The sequence below is a fragment of the Rhodamnia argentea genome, chromosome 5, assembly GCF_020921035.1.
Source record: "Rhodamnia argentea isolate NSW1041297 chromosome 5, ASM2092103v1, whole genome shotgun sequence".
Taxonomy (NCBI): domain Eukaryota; kingdom Viridiplantae; phylum Streptophyta; class Magnoliopsida; order Myrtales; family Myrtaceae; genus Rhodamnia; species Rhodamnia argentea.
Genome location: NC_063154.1, coordinates 22,825,903 through 22,845,020, shown reverse-complemented (window position 1 = coordinate 22,845,020; position 19,118 = coordinate 22,825,903).

Below are 19,118 nucleotides of genomic sequence, written 5' to 3'. Positions count from 1 at the left end.
GCCGAAATTTTGGACTAGCTTTTGGTGAGGAAATTACCTTTTTGCCCTTCTTGACTTTGAAGACCTAAAAAAAATATCTAGCCCAAATATTATCCAACCTTTTATTAATCAATATCTTGGTCTTCTTCTCCATTAATTCAAGACCACACTCTCTCTCTACCTCATTCCCTCTCTTGGCCGAAAATTCCCTCTCACCATCCTCCATTGTCGAAAATTTTCCAAGCTTCCACCGGTGTCGCCTTGAACCGCCGGAGCTTAACCTCCACCGTGAATCGCCCCGGACCGCCGGATCTTCGTGAGTTGTAGCCGATCAAGAGGAGCCGCCGGTTGGGACCAAAATTTCTCACAACTTTTTCGCCGGAAAATTTGCTAGATTTGTGGTAAGTTGGTTTCTAACCTTAGATTAGGTATCTAAGTTGCTAATAGACATTGGATTGTGTAGTTTTGATGAAAATTTGTGGAATTTGCCCTTGGATTCAAGCTTGGCCGAAAATATGGAGAGGAGGAGAGAGAAAATGTGTTCTTGAGTGAATAGTGAATATACATGATTGATGATGGATGGCTAGGATTTAATCTAGTTTGATCTTGCTTTATTTGAATGGTCTAGAATGAATCTTGCTTAGGAAGATTGATCGAACGGCTGTAATTAAATCCTGTTTTATGTAGAATAATCATGTGGTGGAGATTAATTGCACGTGAGGATATTTTAATTGTACGATGCCGATTAATTGCCACGCTAGTATGGTTTATTGGTATGGTACGTATTAATTGTACGTTAGTATAATTTTGATCGTACGGTGATTATTAATTGCTACATTAGTATAATTAAGATCGTGTGGCGTAGATTAATTTTTGTGGTGACAAAAATTAATCGTGCGGCCCGATTGGCTAACAGCTTGAGTGTGATTTAATTGAGTGGTCCCGATTTATTATTTATTCAACGTGAGTGAATCACGTGGTCCCAATCGAGTATTTGCTCAATATAATTCAATCGAGTGGTCTCGATTGAGCAATTGAGGAAAATTAGAAAGATCGTGTGGTCCCGATCTTTATTTGGAGAAAAATTGGTGAGATCGGGTGGTCTCGATCTACTAATCGGAAAGTTTAGCAAGATCACGTGGCGAAGATTGATCAATCGGAAGGATTTAAGAGATCGTGTGGTATCGGACGAGCCATCGAGGAATTATTGTTGTCATATGCTCTTTATGAGGATTATTTGAGAGGAAATGTGGAATTTTACCCCGAGGCGTTATGACGCGGGGTTCGTATTTTATAAGATCATAATTTCCCTGAGGCGTTATGACCCGGGCTCTGTTATTATTATTTTACCTTGAGGCATTAAATGCGGGGTTGTGCTTATTATATTATCCTAGGCATTAAACGCGGGATAGTGACCTAAGGCGTTATTACGCGGGTCCGGATTATATAATGGCCTGAGGCGTTATTATGTGAGTTTGTTCAATTATATTATAGTCAGATGTGTTAAACGCGAGCTTTGGACCAACGTGGAATTTTATATGATAGCCTGATACAATAAACGCGGGCTTTGGATCCACGTGGAATATTTATATTATAGCCCGAGGCGTTAAACGCCGGCTCGGGAATAACGTGGAATATTTTATTGACGATCCGAGGCATGGAACGCCGATATGGGAGTAACATGGAATATTTGTGAAGGTGTACCAATTTTTGGAGAAATAATGGAATATTCTAGAATTTATTTGTGGAATTTTTGATTGAAGGAAGAATCGTTGGAAATTGCTCATCTAGAACGTGTCTGGAGGCACTAGCGCCCTAATCTAGAATTATGGACTTTCTTACTGAGATTTATTCTCACCCCATCGTGGGCTCTCTTTTTCAGACCCTCCGCTTTAACAATGAATGACCCACCTCGGAGGTTCGGCATTCCTCGGGATATGAAAACGGTTGTGACAGAGTACCCGGTTGGGGAAGATCAAGTGTACTATAGACACGCAACAACTATTTGAGTGGACACAGGAGAGCTCTTTTGGAAGACCCACACGTACGTGGCATGGACGTACCGCCACGGAGACATGATAGTGGGTCCATTGAGTGGCTTCGATATTCCCTATAATGGTGTTGGGGAATAGGACCCCACTAGTGCTGCACCTCCATATGGTGTAGTGGTGCACCCCGACGATGGTCCTGAAGACGTGGAGCCCAACTCGGAAGTTTTGGTGCTGGAAAAGAATAGAGAAGTGGTGGAACCATCCGATGCGGAGCAGCCACCAGAGTTGGACGAGGACGAGTTGGCAACTATAGATGAGATAGTACTTGATAGCGAGGACGAGGCCTAGGGTAGTTGGCCTCTTGACCTTTGTAGAGTGTTTTATTTTGGAAGTGTAGTGGGCTTCGACCACGTAATCTTTTTGTTAAAGGTGGTCACGGGCTTGTACAAAGGCCTTTGAAGCCCTAGGTTTGAGAGTTGTAACAACTATGTATATATGTACATAAGTTTTTTTTTTCATCATCCCAAGTTATCGTATTGTTGTTGGTTTCTGTACGGGGATTTGTTTTCGCTTCCGCACGTGTTTTGTTTTTGTTGGCCTTTTGGATCTCGGAGAACTATACATAAGCGTGGCCAGAGGGGATGTTTTCGAACTTGCGGGGTTCGGGTCGTGACACAAACTTTTTAACTTCCAAAAAATTTATAAAGTTTCAAAAAGAAATCGCAAAAGCATAACGCATTAACATTTTATTTGGAGTTTAATACAACAAATGAAAACAACATAAATTGTAAATATTTTACTTTAACTTCAAAATTTTTCAAAGATGTGGATAATGATAACTTGGTTTGTTGGGCTACAGAAAATTGAGAAAGATTGACGGTTTTGTGCATTAGCTTGGCCAAAGATACTTTATTTGACTTAATCCAGAGTTAAACAAAAAGAAACAGATTTTTTTAGTATTTTAGTGATGTATATATGTACAGAAAGCACACACAAGTAGTTCAACTCGGTGAATAAAAAAAAAAGAACATTTCAAGAAATCGAAAGAAGTTAAAAACGCTTCCATAAATTGATGCAGGAGATAATTATTCTAGTCTTAACACATTGAAAGTGCGTTTGCTTAAAAAAAAAATCCATGATTTCAAAATTATTTTTCAAAAAATAATCGCTTGTCACTTATAAAATGAAAGAATGAAAAATATTTTTGTCATGCATAAAATGGTTTAGGTATAAATTATTAATCATTGACTAATTTTGTAAAGAGATATAACCAATTACTTATCAAAAACAAAAATTTATCATTTTTTTCCACAAAATAAATGAAGCCTAAGATTTAAGGGCTATTTTCTTTTTTTATTGAAAGGGGTAATTCAAGAAGGTGAAATAGGAAAGTAGTTACAAGCGTGTTCCTCACACGATAATTGATAGGGTTAATATCACGAAAAACCTCAAACTAGTACACTCGTGACAAATTTATCATAAATTATTTTTTTAACCACCAAAAACCCTAAACTGGTACACCTTTGGCAAATTTACCCCAAACTAGTACACCTGTGATAAATTTACCGTATGTTAGTTTTCGTTAAATTTTATCATCAAATTGCTGAATTGGATGACATGTGGCAATTGTCGAAGGTACACACTTTGGGGTTTTTACTCTCTATTGTATTAGTTTAGGCTTTTTCGTGGTATTAATTCAATTTAACAAAAACTAATAAAGGGTAAAATTTGTCATATGTATACTAGTTTGGGGTTTTTTATGGTCAAAATAATTAGTTTGGGGGAAATTTATCACGGATATACCAGTTTGAGGTATTTTGTGATCCAAAAAATAATTTGGGGTAAATTTGCCATAAGTGTATCAATTTGAAATTTTCTGTGGTAAAAAAAAATAGTTTAAGGTAAATTTGTCACATGTGTACCAATTTAAGGTTTTTCGTGATATTAACCCTAATTGATATGCTTTAATTTCTTTTGTCCTTGTCGTTGTGTGCAATGACGATATGATATAATAAGGCGGCTCGTACTCTCATTCAAGATAATCTTCAATTAAGTAATTTTCGTTGAACCATATAAATAGAGGTCGCATGTTTATTAAAGCATATACCATCCACTACGATACCCTTCAAGAACACACACTCTCTCTTGCTCTCTCATCCTTTTGTCAACTTACGTTATATGTGAATGTATCTGCATATCCCATGGAAACAAATACTGTGCCATACGATGATCAAGAGTACATTCAAAGCACCAACGGTTATCTCAAATCCACTTGAATGTGTTTCTTTGAGGTTGAGCATGGAAACCAGCAGCATTACATTGAGGATCTCCTCTCACTGAAGCATAGGCTCTGTTGACACAACTTGCATCTTTTCGTCAATCGCAACACCGGTTATTGCGTCTCGCTCGATCTGCTCCAGATTGAGGATATCATTCGAACGATAGCCGTGCGAGTAGAGAGGATGGTGATGCAAAGCTCGCACAGCGAGAAGATACCCTTTGTTGCGAGTTGTGACGTGATTCTGCTGAGGTACGGAAGGCCGTGGCAGAGGGAGGCGAAGATGGGGTCTATTGATTTCTCGGACTTTGGAGTTGTTCGGACAATAGAAGCTTCCTTTAATTTGATCGAGAAGAGGAAGCGCGACGAGGGCTTCAACAATGATAACTTGAAGTTGGAGATAGGGCTCCGGCAATTCATGAATGGATGCAAAAGACCAAGAGTATGCTAGAAGGAGCGACAAGCAACAAGTCGAGTCAACATATATAGGGTAGTCTTCTCGGAGACTTAATCTGTATAGACAAAAATAATTTGCCTTGTATTCATTATTTGAAGTTTCCGGATTGAGTTGGATTCTGTTTATTTTCGTATGTGATGTTTCGTAGCTGCCTCTGTTGCCGGATGACAATTTTAGTTACTACTCAGCAATTTTAGAAACTACTTAATGGTTAAGTAACGGCACCGTTTCGCTTGGGATTTGCTCCACTTCCATTAAGTAGTTTTTCTTTTATATGGAAAAGAATGAAAACAAGGGATAAAATTATTTTCAAGAAAATTAACTGCTAAAATAAAATAACAGGTATGACAATTATATCACTCAAAAACTAAAACAATGAAAAGATGGGAGAAGAACGAGGGACAATAAAATTATTGTGTGCCTATATATATAAGAATAAGTGCAACTGAAGTTCTAAAACTTGTCACGAAAGTACAGTTGAGTCATAAAACTTACAAAAAGTGCAATGAATTCCTTCCATTAACTCCGTCTAATTTAGCTAACGAAAAATACTGACGTGACTTTTTTATTAAATTTTTTTATCCTACGTGACAATGGCGTGGCTAAAATGACGTCATTTTGGTCAAAATATTATTATCAATTTAAATTCTATTTTTTTATATTAAAAATAATAATTTTAAGAAAATACGAAATAGGAAACGGGGTTGTTAGCGAGCAAACCACTCTTCATGCAAACTAGGTTGTTGCTGCAATATAGTTCTCGGTTAGAACTGCCTGTGAAGCTCTGAAAAGCGATGAAGAAAAGTGGCGAATGGGCCTGCTGGCTCTTGGGCTTGTGAGGATTATTTGGGCTGGCTTTTCTGGGCTTATTCTCTGGGTTTCGTGCAATAAAATTATTGAGAAGAATAATTAATCATTTTTTCAGTACTTTTCTGGGCGTATTCCAGCTCAAACCCGCTTCTCTTGGTGAAGCAAAGACCGCTCCGCGAGGCCTCTCATGTGATCGCCGATCGCACGGCCGGACCCTACGTTGCGTTGCAACGGCAATCGACAGACTGCATCTTCACAGACTGCACTTGCAAAACGTGTTGAGGAGTGAGCGGTACTCGCACCTCCAGAAAATGCGAGGAATACCCCGCCGATTCCAAGGGCAGTTCCCGCGACTCAAGATGCCACTTGATGCTCTTAGAGAAGATGAAGCTGGCCGACAGTTGGAAAGAGGATGGCGGGGCCGAAGAGCGCCACACATTATGCTTGGAAGACATGAAACCACGTGAACTGGAAGTTGCACGCATGCATGCATGCCCATGCAAGCACAAGTTCCATCACAATTGTCTCCCTTGATGAATTTTAAATTCGAAGCAATTATCAGTGAAAATAATAATCGATGAATTTCTGCTTATCGGCAAAGAGAAAAGAAGGAGGGGTGGAGGGGGAAGGGGTTAAGGAACATGAGAAAGATTAGGCGGCGACTAATTAGGATTTTGAAATTTTGCATTATTTATCAAAGGAATGTGCAAGCAACCGCAAATTAAACATCCATTTGTGATGGTATGTTGGAATCTTGATTAAATAAGAGAATCGATTATGTAACAATTTTTAGGTGACTTTAAACTAACAGCCTATTTTGGGCCACAAACAATGAATAATAATTGATAAAAAATTATTGTGGGGTTTACTCTTTTAAAAATTTATGGTTCACAATCTACTATTATTCTCCCAATCATCCAAAAAACTGTTATGCTAGTGAAGTTCAATAAGTAATACAAGGAAAACATTTGAAACTTAGCGTAACAAATTTGGTCTTAAATGACTATAGCCAATTCTATGGCATGCTTATAAATTTTTATTTCCAAAAAATCATTTTTTTTAATTTCGTGAATTGTAATTTCCAAAATAATATGAGAATATCTTGAGAGAATAAGTTAAAGATAACGAATTTTCGGGATCTAAATAAGTTAAAACTACCTATATCGAAACTGTCAAGTGATACAAAATACACAAGGGCCACTCTTTCCATTTGGGAAGAGGGAGGGGGGTTCGCGTCCCCACATTCAGGGGAAGTGAGGTGGGGACGCATGAGATGGGAGCAGGGTTTCACAACCTGCACACGGCACACAACACACATATTGTTTCGAGGAATGATTAGGCTATCGAATTTGAGTCAAGACTACTCATCTACAACATCATTTTCATCTCTTTTGTTAATTTATTGAAACATAAGTTTTTTTTTCCTAAGAAAAATAAAGTTTAAATGTTTAGGACTGAATTTACAAAATTAAAAGGTTTATGACTAAATTGATAAAAGTGCAATAGGTTTAGGAATTTTTTGATAATTTTTCCTACGTCGTGATGGCGAGTCGGACATAGAGATAAGCATTGCAAACTCAGCCCTCTAACCTAGAGGAAGTGTTAGCGACCGACCGCTATTCTAACCTCACAAAAATACCAATACGTATGCATTTCCATATTGAGATATGGTATATTGAGCAGTTTGGAATTGGCCGCGGCATTACAAGAGTCGATGAATAACATCGACTTTGGGGGCAATATCGGCGACTCGAGAAGCTATCGACATGTTCAAGAAGATGAGAGCCGATAAGACCTAGAGACAAGGTGATGTGGCAGAGCTTTGTTCGATATGCTTGGAAGAGATGAACGTGCTTGACATGGAAGCCGCGTGCATGCCATGCAAGCACGTGTTTCACTACGTCTGTATTGGTCGATGGCTAAGCATAAGTCATCTGTGCCCTCTGTGTCGTTTTCCCATACCTACTGATCATGTTAGTCAACAACAAACGATGCAATTTGAATAGCGACAACGTGGACTATATAAGTTGTTGTGAAAGCATTAAGGTTCAGGATGTTTTTCCTCTTTGATTTGCTCGAGATTGTTTCAATGCAAATATTAGGAAAAATATTCACGTTTATTCCATTAATCATGTGGTATAGACTTTTACTAGTCTCTGGGAAATACATAGATTTTCACTTCCAATGTGAAAAAAAAAAATTAGGTAAAGGAATATGAGGATGAGGTGAGGATCGTGCTACCACCTCACATCACTGCAATATCAGGTAAAGGAAAATCCAAAGCGGGGAACAGATTAACTATAATTCAAGAAACAAGAATATTAAAAATGAAAATCAAAGGATGCATTTATCCACCTTTGTTCCCTTTTTTTTTCTTTGTCAAAACGAACCATCTTTGTTTAATTAACAAAGCTAGTATTAGAGTGATGATTAGCATCAAAATTTTACAAATCCCAAAGGGATTGGAGAACTTAGGAAGCCAATTAGAAGGAAGGGGCCCAAATCGATGGGTTTTTGCATTCCATTCCGCACGATGGTTTGCTTCTCGCGAATAATGGACTACAACCACATCTTTCAGCAGAACCAAGGGATTAGCACTCTTCAATTAAATTCCAAAGGGGCCCATGGTTGGTACTTGCTTGCTTCAGTTGCGAGTTCTGTATCAGGTACTTCAATGCCTCACGCACGGATAGGGCTATGACCAACCATACCGACGCAACTCTCGTCTTCTTCGTGAACCCGGAGACGGCAACTCCATGGACAATAACACCTTATTCCTTCGAGAATGGCAAATTACTTACCTCAATAGATTAAGTCAGTCAAAATTTCCACTTGACCTCAAATTAATCGGAAATTACTCTTTTTTTTTTTTTTTTTTGTTAAGGTAAGTAGTATATTAACTTTTCACAACGCAACTTAATATCTCACTCAATAGAATTAAGTTCTAAGTGTTAGCAACAAAAGATAGGATTTCCACAAAAAAAAAAACATACAAACCAAGTGACTCCTATCAAGCAGATCCGCCATTTAATTGTACCGCCTATTCGGGGTCCTCCACATGATGAAAAGTGATGCGGAAATTGAAAGTACGTCTTATTCGTGCCATTGAAAAGTCGACTTTTTTAGCTTGACTCTTTTGAATGGACGCGTGTGGCAAGGATAGAAAATTATCATGCTAGGGCTTTGACCAACTAGACGGATGCGGCTTCCGTCTCCTTCTCGAACCCGATGATGGCAACTCCATGGACAATAACAACTTATTCCTTCCAAAATGACAAATTATCGCACTTTCACTTGATATCTTTATCTCCTCAATAGAATTAAGTTCTATGTTGAGTGGAATTTCCACTTGACCGTCCATCATACTGAATCAAATCGGAAATTGAAAGTGCGTCTTATTCGTGCCATTGAAAACTCGACTTTTTTAGCTCAACTCTTTTGAATGAAACGCGTGTGGGAAGAATAGAAGATTCAATTTGAAAGATCAAGAGAATGGGGATTTGAACTGAGCAATAACTTCATATTCATCTAACAATAGCCATACTTAAAAACAGACATGCATATCATGGAGACAACAATCAGAGGGATTTTAGGAGGTTTTGGTTATGATGGAGGTTATGAAAATCGTTTGCTTTTACATTTTTATCCTAACTTTTTTTTTACACAAAAAAAGATAAACTTTTGATTATTATCGACAAGTGACAAGCCTATACGATGAGAGCAAAATTTAGTCAAAACAGAAGTTATTCATGAATAAAGTAGTGAAAGGCTTGAATGGAATTGATGCCTCGCTAATAAAGCGGTGGAGAGTAGACATTCCATATGTTATTAAGGGTCTTACTAATTGATGAGGGTCGTCGATGATAGCTATTGCCGATATTGCTACGTGTTGGAATTTGAAAATGAAGGCGATTGATCTGCTCAACCACATAATTGCCGGATAATTTACACGTACAATTCTATGGATTAGTAACTTCTAGTAGATAATCATGTTTAGAATCTCGAGTAGTGTAACTACCTATCAATATCTATAGCTAGTGTTAGGAATTTATTTATGTTTCAAAATCCATAATTGTTTGTAAATAAATGTCTACGATGAGATGTAAATAATCAGGTTGTACTCATTAAAAACTCTTGCTCAATCAATAACCCAACACATATTGCAATTTTATGTTTAAATTTAAGTTTCTTGGAAATTTATCTTTTTAGTAGCTTTAAATTTCTCGGATTATTATGTGGCATCCCAATTCGAAACCTGCTTGCTACCTAACCTCGTCTTTTGCTTTAATATTTTATTGTTATATAGAGTATTTGGCGCATGCAGAAGAATGTCAAACATTCGGCATACATGCCTATGTTACGCCCGATCCCCGGGCCCGCAACAACCCTACCAAAAGACTTCCGGTCATAAAAGGATGATATCTCAGGCACATCATCAACCCATTATTTTATCTTATTATTAAGCGCATATGGAACGTGTAACTCCCAAACAATTATAAAATAAATAGGTATAGAAAAGTAGGAAATCACACCTGACACAATCCTTTTTATTTATTTACTGTTAACCCTAGGAAGAACGTATATACAAGCCCTACCTCGGGGGCACTTCCTACAACCCTCCAAAAATACCGGATCAAGATTATAAGTTAACACTACTCCGTGCTATTAAAAAAGAATCTGCAAACACTTCCGGTTTCCAGCTAAGGGCTTAAAAAATAGTTAACAACAACAGAGTGAAATATAAAATCTCGGTGAATCAACGCCTAAGTCCAAGTAGGACATTGACTTGCTCAAGGCATCCTAAGCATGGAATACAACAACGATGGTAGACTAATAGCATGCAATTCTCGTAATGCTTTACCTATCACAAAGTTAAACCTAAAATCAATAGTTACCATGAGCCACATACAGGCTTACCCCGCCTTGATCTACGCATTAAACAATTCATATATATATTAGGCGATCCAAATCTCCCATTTTCTCCATCAATGATTATCCATAAAAATAAGATTTCCCATAAATTACAAATTCTTGAAATTAGCCAGTCCAGTGTCAAGTGACGTCGGTCCCAGGAAAATATATGTGTACGGTTCGTCTCATTTGACGTCGGTCCCAAAAGCCCTGACTTCGCTGGAGCCGGAGCTCCTCCTCCGATAGCCTCCGTCGTCCGCCGTTTTGGTCTCAGCGAGCGAGCCAGAGGAAGGGAAGCGCAAATGAGCGATCTCTGCCAGTTTCCCGATCTGTGCCTGTTTCCTGAGCTGGAGCTTCCTCGCTCGGCTGCGGCTACGGCTCTGGCTCCGGCAGCGGATGCGGACGCGGCTTCTACTCTGGCTCCTGCTCTGTCTCAGGCCCCGTCGGATTCTTCACGTAACTCTCTCTCTTTCTCTCGCTGTGCGTGTGTGTGGAAAATACATGCTTTGCTTGAGAAGACGCCTGTGGAATTTGGGGAGGAGCTGTCAAGTTTCCGTCTAGAGAAATGCTGCGGAAATCTGTTTGATTGAATAAGATGAAATGAGAAAGTTTTGACGGGAAAGAAGACCCTAAAAAGATACTAGCTTGCTTCCACTTCTCTGATGAACTTCGGTCCATGATGAGGATTGATTAGCTTCTGCATTACCTTTAGTGGGTGACTGGGTGCCGATCAGATTATTTGAGAAGTTGGCGTTGATAAATTGCTTGACCAATTTCTTTTGGCGAAGGCGCTTAGAAGTTAATTTGCCTCTATTCTGGAATTCCAAATCGGTTGGGGTATATATCTTAAACCTTAGTTGACTCCAACGTTAGCAGACAGGGCGAGTGCACTTCTCAGTTTTTTCCGATAATAGCTGGTGGTTGAAGGTGTGGAGTTCCTTTACTACGTACTTTTAAATTACCATTGCAAGAACAGACAAGATAAAGTGTCTTTCGTAATGGAGACAGAATTTTGAGACTACATATGGTTACTAGAGTTCCTCAGTTCATACCCTTATGGAAAAGGCCTTTCCTCACATGCTATGATTCCTGTTTCCCATGATCTGTAATGGAAACTCATAAAAAGCGCCGCACAGGCATCGATTTTCAATATGACAGTTACCTATATCTATTTTTTTCAGCTGTGCCTTTCAGAAAGTACAATCTGAGTCAATTTCCTCAACCGGAACTTCCTCTTGCTCGGGCTCTGGCTCCACCCTCATCTCAGGCTCCCATGCAAGCTCAGGCATTCAAACCTTCTCCCCGTAAGTCTTGCTGACCAATATTGGTTTATATTGAGATTTGCATCAGCATAAGGTAATCAAGAATGATTAGCTTCTGCGTACACTAGATTCTTGTAAATTATGTTTCTTTCTCCAATTCCTTTTGCATCGAGATTGCATTCTTTACTGCATACCTGATATTTGGCCGTGTAGGTTGACTATGATTGCAGAAGAAATAAAGAATACGGCAAGTTTTATTTTTCGAAATGATCTCCTAATCGTTTGGTCAAAAGATGTGGAATCTCTTGGCTAAGTATTTCTTGATTTATCATTCCAAAGGCAAACAAGACAAGTGTTTTTTCATTTATTTATTGCGGAGGCTTGCTATCTATCAATGAAGAACTTGGAGGCTGGACACTCTGCAGTACCCAATTCATCCCCCCATGTGAAAGGCTGTTCGTCTCATGCTATGATCTTTTTACCCATGATCTCACATCAAATGTTACAAATTGTGCTGGAGAGGCTTTGTCTTTTAATATGAAATCATTTCTGTTCCATTTTTTGCAGTTGTACCAGCCAGAATGGAAGATCTCAGTGAATTTTCTCAACCAGATATTCCTTTACCTATCCTTACTCAGGCTCTAGCTCCACCTTCAACCCAGGCTCAGGTTTCCTGCCCTCCTTCATGTAAGTCTTGCCTTCTGTTTTGGTCTCTCGTCTGATTTTACTTGTTCCTGGTGAAGAAATCGATGTTAATAAACTTACATAGCTTAAACATTTACCTATCTTTGGGGTTTGTCTCACTTTCCTCTCCATTGTCTCATTTTTTGTAATGTACCCTGTGTATACTGATTTCTACAGACCATTTTAAAATGACCCAAGTTTTTGCCACATTATAATGTATGGACCACTGTGCTCACATAGGGTCAAAACTGTCTTTTTTGACAATTGATTCATTTGAACAGTCGACGTTTGGCCTATGACTTTGTATACTTTGTTTTCGAGAACTGTCTTACTAACTATTGGCTATGCATCTTGTTGACTAGAAGGATAGTTAGATAGAAAATTCAAGTAATTTTGAGGACAAATGTGACACTATGCCGGAATAAATAGATATATGAGGTGTTGTGACAAACTTTAGTGATTTTGCCAATGATGGTGGATATTTGAGAAAACTTGAAACGATTTTGTTAAATCTAAAAGGTGAACCAGGAAATGAGTAAAAAGGCTAGTGATGTATGGCATTATTAATAACCAAAATGGAGACCTTATGTATGATCTATGTAATTTATTCAGGTGTTCCAGAGCATGTGATGTACAAAAATCGGTTGCAGGAGTATACACAGAAGACAATGGTGCATTCTCCTATTTATAATACTATTAACGAAGGAAGTCAACATGCCCCGCGATATAGGTCGACGGTATTCGTAGATGGGAAAAGCTTCACATGTCCCAACACATTTCCCCAAAAAAAGGAAGCTGAGCAAAATGTTGCTCAAATTGCATTGGATCTTTTGTCACAAATGATGAAGGATGAAGGCTGTCCTCTCATCCATGAGGTTTCATGCTTTTTTACCTATTGCTGCTATGTTGGATATACATTGTGATCGATTCACTTGAGTTGTTAGTTAGCATATGTTATATAGTCGAAAATGCTGTAAATCATTATGTTTAATTTGCTGCAATGTTCTTAACATGCAAGCGGATATCTTGAAGAGACCTTGAACTGAACCTGACTAATTCATTTGTGACCTTCCAACCATGAATGTACATCAGGTGGATATCTCTGCAATTTCTCCCAGTAAATATTGTCTTATAAAAGCTGATTGCAAGAACTTGCCTTTTGATGGATTTTGGTATAATTCATCCAGTTCTATGTGCACGTCCAAAAGGAGGTCAACATTTGATTCTCATTATCTAAGTGTTCTTGTCATGTGGTCAACCGGACCTTGTCAATTTCTCCACATATTCCTGGTGTCTTATATGATCTTTAGATGAATTTTCAAAATATTGTCTCTATCGAATGACTGATAGTTATTCTCAACTATATGGAAAAATTGATTGAGGAATATGAAGATAGGAGGTATGAAGGTGCAACTGGAAAACGGGATGTTTGCTTCACGCTCTCAATGCTATATTTTGATTCTTGATTCATCCTTCTGTCTTTAACTAATTCACTCGTTGTTTCATTACTGCACAGGATGCAGTTTTTTGCAAGTCTATTCTTAATGAATATGCAGCCAAGATGAACATGGAAATGCCCAATTACACAACTACTCAGCCACAAGGGGCAGTTCCAGTTTTTATATCCTCTTTGGTTTTCAATGGTGTAACTTACACTGGCAGCCTTGGTACAAGCAAAAAGGAGGCTGAACGATTGGCGGCCCGTGCTGCCATTCAATCCCTATATGGTATGCCATTTTCTATACTTCATTTTGAAGTTATGCGCGTTTCTATCCATTCAACTAATAAAGGATGTAATGCAGATGATAGCAAGTCAAAAATGGTTCTTTCGAATACAATCAAGTCTAAGCGGGAACTCTATGCTGCATACCGGGGGACTAAACATTCATATCCTGTTGGAGCGAATGTGGGAGGCAATTCTGAAACCTCAAATACCGAGCATAGGGAAGCTTTAGCCTCTGGACCAGCTAATTATTTCCTTAGTTGTGCTATTCCCAAGGCATGCTCAGAGGTACCTGCACCACATCATTTGCCCCAATTACCAAGTGCAGTGGCTGGAGCATCCTCTGCAGTAGGGAATTCCTTGATCTCCTTTGTTCCTGCGGCTACCGAACAGCAGCCCATTGCTGCTTTGAGTTCTGGTAGAAAGCGACGTAAGAACAAGAAAAGGCCAATAAGAAACCGCGTGTTGATCCTCAGTAGGTTCCACTCTTTACTTTCTAAAATCCTTTTTGTAAACCATGTGATGCATGCTTGTCTGCCTGTGTTGCTTCTTGCTTTAGGAGTTGGATCATTCACTCTGTTGCCTAATATTCATGATTTTTGCAGGTTACCCAATGCTGTCATGCCCTTTGACCAAGCCCCGCCTTGTTCTGTTGCAAAGTAGATGGAATAGATGTATGCACTTTCTAGCTAGACATTATATACATGGACCTCGCATCCAATCCGACATTAAAAATCCCAATTATCAAGGATCCAACACAAAGAAGTTTGCATACCACTCAAAAGAGAGAGCCCCGATGCCAGCCACAAGGGGCAGTTCCAGTTTTTGTATCCTCTTTGGTTTTCAATGGTGTAACTTACACTGGCAGCCTTGGTACAAGCAAAAGGAGGCTGAACGATTGGCGGCCCGTGCTGCCATTCAATCCCTATATGGTATGCCATTTTCTATACTTCATTTTGAAGTTATGCGCGTTTCTATCCATTCAACTAATAAAGGATGTAATGCAGATGATAGCAAGTCAAAAATGGTTCTTTCGAATACAATCAAGTCTAAGCGGGAACTTTATGCTGCATACCGGGGGACTAAACATTCATATCCTGTTGGAGCGAATGTGGGAGGCAATTCTGAAACCTCAAATACCGAGCGTAGAGAAGCTTTAGCCTCTGGACCAGCTAATTATTTCCTTAGTTGTGCTATTCCCGAGGCATGCTCAGAGGTACCTGCACCACATCATTTGCCCCAATTACCAAGTGCAGTGGCTGGAGCATCCTCTGCAGTAGGGAATTCCTTGATCTCCTTTGTTCCTGCGGCTACCGAACAGCAGCCCATTGCTGCTTTGAGTTCTGGTAGAAAGCGACGTAAGAACAAGAAAAAGGCCAATAAGAAACCGCGTGTTGATCCTCAGTAGGTTCCACTCTTTACTTTCTAAAATCCTTTTTGTAAACCATGTGATGCATGCTTGTCTGCCTGTGTCGCTTCTTGCTTTAGGAGTTGGATCATTCACTCTGTTGCCTAATATTCATGATTTTTGCAGGTTACCCAATGCTGTCATGCCCTTTGACCAAGCCCCGCCTTGTTCTGTTGCAAAGTAGATGGAATAGATGTATGCACTTTCTAGCTAGACATTATATACATGGACCTCGCATCCAATCCGACATTAAAAATCCCAATTATCAAGGATCCAACACAAAGAAGTTTGCATACCGCTCAAAAGAGAGAGCCCCGATGCCAGCCACAAGGGGCAGTTCCAGTTTTTGTATCCTCTTTGGTTTTCAATGGTGTAACTTACACTGGCAGCCTTGGTACAAGCAAAAAGGAGGCTGAACGATTGGCGGCCCGTGCTGCCATTCAATCCCTATATGGTATGCCATTTTCTATACTTCATTTTGAAGTTATGCGCGTTTCTATCCATTCAACTAATAAAGGATGTAATGCAGATGATAGCAAGTCAAAAATGGTTCTTTCGAATACAATCAAGTCTAAGCGGGAACTTTATGCTGCATACCGGGGGACTAAACATTCATATCCTGTTGGAGCGAATGTGGGAGGCAATTCTGAAACCTCAAATACCGAGCGTAGAGAAGCTTTAGCCTCTGGACCAGCTAATTATTTCCTTAGTTGTGCTATTCCCGAGGCATGCTCAGAGGTACCTGCACCACATCATTTGCCCCAATTACCAAGTGCAGTGGCTGGAGCATCCTCTGCAGTAGGGAATTCCTTGATCTCCTTTGTTCCTGCGGCTACCGAACAGCAGCCCATTGCTGCTTTGAGTTCTGGTAGAAAGTGACGTAAGAACAAGAAAAAGGCCAATAAGAAACCGCGTGTTGATCCTCAGTAGGTTCCACTCTTTACTTTCTAAAATCCTTTTTGTAAACCATGTGATGCATGCTTGTCTGCCTGTGTTGCTTCTTGCTTTAGGAGTTGGATCATTCACTCTGTTGCCTAATATTCATGATTTTTGCAGGTTACCCAATGCTGTCATGCCCTTTGACCAAGCCCCCCCTTGTTCTGTTGCAAAGTAGATGGAATAAATGTATGCACTTTCTAGCTAGACATTAGCTTCTAAGGCTTGGCATCGGAGCTCTCTCTTTTGAGTGGTATGCAAATTTCTTTGTGTTGGATCCTTGATAATTAGGATTTTTAATGTCGGATTGGATGCAAGGTCCATGTATATAATGGCGATTAGCAAACGCCAATCCTCCAATGCCTGTTCTGTTAAAGGAATTTTTGCTTTTCGAGTTGGTTGGTTCCATGGCTGTTTGTCTAATCTCTGTGCTGTGTAATTATGTTATTGCAGAGGTTCTTCAACGAATTAAGAAACAAACATATTATGTTAAAGGGCGTTCACATCAAACCTTTTAGGCTGCGTTTGGTCGTCGGGATTTCTAGTCAGGATATAATTGGATAGAATAGGATAAGAAATCTAGGGATTTGACCATATCCTATCCATCATTTGGTGAACTATGGATTTAAAGTCGGATATTCTCATATCCTATCTTATCCTGCATTTGGTAGAAACCGTATATAAATGACATATATGCCCTATGTGATGTTATGAAATATTCCGATCTTATTACTATAAAAATAATGTTCTCATACACAAAAAAAAAACTTGAAAATGTACACATTTTATTAGATTTTCAAACCTTTTTGCAAAAAAATAAAAAAATAAAATGAAAATAGAAATAAATGAGACAAGAAAGTTAGCTTTTATATGACGGATAAGAGAAATCCTATCCGACCTATCCTACCCCCTCCCTTAGGATTTTTTTATCCGGATTATATCCCCCTATATCCGACATTAAACTATCCGGGACACCTACCAAACACGGGATATAATAAAATATATCATGTCCCGAGTTTTATACGGACGACCAAACGCAGCCTTAAGAGTTTCTCATATCCGAGCGAGGATATTGTTCTCAGAATCTCTTGTTTGACGCCATGGAAGAGAATTTCTTTGCACCGGGGCTCATTTGTACTGTCGGGTTACATTATAGGCATCGCGATCCTCTCCTCGAGATCGCAGGACTAGCATCATTGAGCAAATTACACAAGTGTGCGTACACTGGTGCAAATCGTGGAATCAATAATAAATAGGTGTCTAGCATAGGTAGATATGTTCGGGTCTCTTAACACATTTTACTGTCTCTCAAAACTTGATCACTTGCGTAATTTGCTCTCATCTTTCACATGAGTTGGCAGTTCATTGCACTCCAGATTTGTTTGTTCATTTTTCACCGTTCCCAATTTTTTTTTCCTTAGTTCACATGATTAAAATGCTTCTTCTACACAGAATGCAGCAAAAAAAAGGGCTACCTAGTTCTCTTTCCTGAATATTTTGCAGCAAGAATTAATCCCAAAGAACTAATCAAGGTCCATAGTTTGGCATGAGTTGGCAGTTCATTGCACTCCAGATTTGTTTGTTCATTTTTCACCGTTCCCAATTTTTTTTTTCCTTAGTTCACATGATTAAAATGCTTCTTCTACACAGAATGCAGCAAAAAAAGGGCTACCAAGTTCTCTTTCCTGAATATTTTGCAGCAAGAATTAATCCCAAAGAACTAATCAAGGTCCATAGTTTGCAACAAAACACAATTTGTAACTTTGAACCTACATAAAAATTATGAAAGGGCCGGAATCATATTACATTTGGACATCATGTCACATATGCTGCACATGATAATAGCAACAACTTCGAGGAAAAAAACACGACATTGTTACTAGAACTAGGTAAAGACCTTAATGCTACTGCAAAAACTACTCACTCAAAGAGAGCTAAAATTGCGATCATCATCAGAAGGGAAAGAATCATGACCCAGGATCGCGCGTGGCGCATTGCCGACGAAGAGTTTGGCACCAGAGGGTGCTTGTAGTACCATGGATAATGAGACAAGGCGGGCTCGGGAGGGGAAGGTGCATTGCCCAAGTACCACAGTGTGCAGAAAACAGTATGGAAAGTACCTGCTAGGGGGTGATGGCGGCAACGGTGGAGATGGCAACAGTGGCGGCGGTTAGATTGTGGGGCTTGTTGGCGGCGGGTAGGTTGTGGGTGTCATTGGCGGCAGGAGACAAGGATAAGGACAGTCGCTAGGCGGCGGCTACGAAATCGTTACTGCAGCTTGTCCATGACCAAGACATAAAGCACGTACACCATGACCATTTTTTTATGGTTCTTGCCATTCCTGTGTAACTATTTACTTCGCTGAGAGGGAGAAACCAAAGGTTCAAAGACAAAGAAGTAGATGAAAATGTGGGAGTTTTGGAGGAGGTGCATTAAGTGATTATGGAGCAGGCCGAACTCTCTCTCTCTCTCTCTCTCTCTCTCTCGAGACAAGTAATAACCCTTTGTCTTGTACATAAGGGTCTCATTGTATTATTCATCCGCAAGAAAAAATTATTGAAAAAATCTTAAACTTATTTTAATTGTGTCAATTCAGCAATAATTTTTTTTCAATTCAGTCATAAACTTTTTGTATTGGTGCCAATTTAGTCCACCCGAGTAATTTTGACCTGAAATAAC